Genomic DNA, 2,742 nt, shown 5'->3' with positions numbered 1-2,742 from the left:
TTTTATCATTTGTTTGTATAACATTTGATCGTCTTAGTCAGTTGTTTCCTGGAAATATAAGATGTTAGAAACTTTTGGTTTAATGTACAATGGTAATATTTGAAAAAATTTATCTGCTATGAATTTTATATGCTTATAATTTGATATTATTTTTCTTTGTTATGAACAGACATTTTTTTATTGTCCATCTCCTTGTACAAAACTCCTTATACATGTAATAAACTAATAAATAATTGGATTTTTGAAGTTTTATATATGTTCAGTCCACGTGAGATTAAGTGATAATAGACATTTGTTTAAGACAAATAGTGATGAATGGTGGTTTGGAAGTAAAATTTATTAGTCCCACATGGCTAATAAGAGGATTATATGAGATTTGAAGTTATATAAAAAAAAGAAATTATCGGAGTTCAAAAGCATCTTTGCGCTTGGGGCAATGACGCAGCTAGTGAGGTACTAACCGAGGCGCGTCTATTGCTGGTTGAAAACTATTTCCAAACCCCCTCTTAGGCTTGAGTTCAACTCAAGCCTTTGAGAATATTTGGAAGGACTCCCTTAGGGGTAAAGTTCTACAATTTAAGTTCAATGTATATGTTTAATCCTATCATTTAAGTTCAATGTATATGTTTATTTTTAATAAATAGAAAATTTTAATTTTTGATCCTTAAAAATTACTCTCTTATCCCATAATAGTTAACTCATTTACGAAAAAGAATTATCTCAAAGTTATTGTCTATTTCAATTTATTAACACTCTTTGCATCAAATGGAATTTGGTTCACCAATAACCTTAGATGTTTGGATATATGATTGTCAATCAATTCATGTATTATATAAACTTCAAATAATTTTATAGTTCACCTGAAAACATATTTATAATGTAATTAATGTTTAATAACCGTTCAAATTCAAAACATTTGTTTACTCGCTTCTACTGTTTGTGTTTTTCCCATGGAATATAATTTCGTAACCATTAAGCATTGCTGAAACAAAAAATACATAAATTTTGTTTCCTTTTCAAACTTCATTTAAAAAAAATTACATTTATATTTTTTGCGTAGTTAGCAATCTAATGAAAAACAAATATTCTATTAAGTAACAAGAAGGGTGGCAATGTCTAAGTTGAACAAATGCGTAAAAAACATTATTAGTGACCATTTAAAAATAGGAAACACGATATATGTGCAGCAGAGAAAGGAAATAGAAATAGTTAGATAATTAATTATAGTTTTAACAACGCGGACCTTAAGAATAAGGGGAATGACAAGTGAACCAGTGGAACATAACATTAACCTTCGTTGTAATTGCATCTCAGCTAATGACCATGAAAGAAAAAGCAAAACATAACATTAACAATTCAGATTCAACCATACAACTACACAAATCCGAATAAATAACTCACATAGGGTTTGCCAGTTGGGGGAGTGAGAACACGCTGAAGAAGTTTAAAAAATTATGAGCTGCCCTTAACTGCAATAGTGCACACAGTACATTTTTTAGTCCCACATCAGATATATATAGCGAATAGTATGGAGCAAGAGATATAAGACATAAGTGTGAGTTACTGTGCAACATACTTACCTGGATGGAGTCAATGGGTGATCAAGAAGGCCCATGGCTTAGGCAAGTGACCTCCATTGCACTTAGGAGGGGTGCTAGCCTAAGGTCTACCCAAGTGGTGGAGCCTACATCATAATTTGTTGCTGTGGGGGTCTGCGTTCGCGCGACCCCTTATATTACAGTATCAAATTTTTAGTGCTTTTGAATGCATTTATTTGTTCTTTAGTCAATAATGTATATTTATCATAATTATCTCTTGATTCTAAACTCATTTAAGTTCTCACTTATAATTGTTTAAAAGATGATTGAAGTACCAAGTATGTTTTCTCTTGTAATTGTTCAAAACACGGTTGCCAAATAAATTCTTAACATTATAAACATAGATGATGTCAATTCTATGTTTAAGTTTAACTCTTATAAGTTACAAGTGCCTTTTGATTCCCTAGATATATAAACGGGTTAATTCTAAACATTTTGCCTCCCTTGGGCTTATCTGGTGCAACATAGTGTTAAAGGTCTTAAATTCTATCTGCAAACAAAAAAAGGTCTATAACAATCATGTTAAAGGTCTAAAACATGAGATGACAAGACAAATGTTCAGAAAAAGTAAAAAGGCAAAACAAAAAAATATATGTAGATAAAGAATTAGAGGAATATTTTTCTTTTATCATTTGTTTGTATAACATTTGATCGTCTTAGTCAGTTGTTTCCTGGAAATATAAGATGTTAGAAACTTTTGGTTTAATGTACAATGGTAATATTTGAAAAAATTTATCTGCTATGAATTTTATATGCTTATAATTTGATATTATTTTTCTTTGTTATGAACAGACATTTTTTTATTGTCCATCTCCTTGTACAAAACTCCTTATACATGTAATAAACTAATAAATAATTGGATTTTTGAAGTTTTATATATGTTCAGTCCACGTGAGATTAAGTGATAATAGACATTTGTTTAAGACAAATAGTGATGAATGGTGGTTTGGAAGTAAAATTTATTAGTCCCACATGGCTAATAAGAGGATTATATGAGATTTGAAGTTATATAAAAAAAAGAAATTATCGGAGTTCAAAAGCATCTTTGCGCTTGGGGCAATGACGCAGCTAGTGAGGTACTAACCGAGGCGCGTCTATTGCTGGTTGAAAACTATTTCCAAACCCCCTCTTAGGCTTGAGTTCA

At 30.6% G+C, this 2,742-nt stretch overlaps 2 non-coding genes and 1 pseudogene across 2 annotated transcripts; all 3 read left to right on the top strand.

Annotated features, from left to right (window-relative positions):
• Positions 1-418: 418 nt before the first annotated feature.
• Positions 419-569, top strand: LOC113788111 (U4 spliceosomal RNA). The gene has a single exon (XR_003474620.1). It is a non-coding gene; the product is annotated as a U4 spliceosomal RNA (small nuclear RNA).
• Positions 570-1,572: 1,003 nt separating this feature from the next.
• LOC113788108 (U1 spliceosomal RNA) lies at positions 1,573-1,733 on the top strand. The gene has a single exon (XR_003474617.1). It is a non-coding gene; the product is annotated as a U1 spliceosomal RNA (small nuclear RNA).
• A 906-nt stretch (positions 1,734-2,639) lies between these two features.
• On the top strand, positions 2,640-2,725 carry LOC113788116 (U4 spliceosomal RNA; annotated as a pseudogene).
• The last annotated feature ends 17 nt before the right edge of the window (positions 2,726-2,742 follow it).

Source organism: Cicer arietinum, chromosome 8, assembly GCF_000331145.2.
Source record: "Cicer arietinum cultivar CDC Frontier isolate Library 1 chromosome 8, Cicar.CDCFrontier_v2.0, whole genome shotgun sequence".
Taxonomy (NCBI): Eukaryota; Viridiplantae; Streptophyta; class Magnoliopsida; order Fabales; family Fabaceae; genus Cicer; species Cicer arietinum.
Note: the sequence above shows the minus strand (reverse complement) of the source record. Positions and strands in the feature narration are given on the sequence as shown.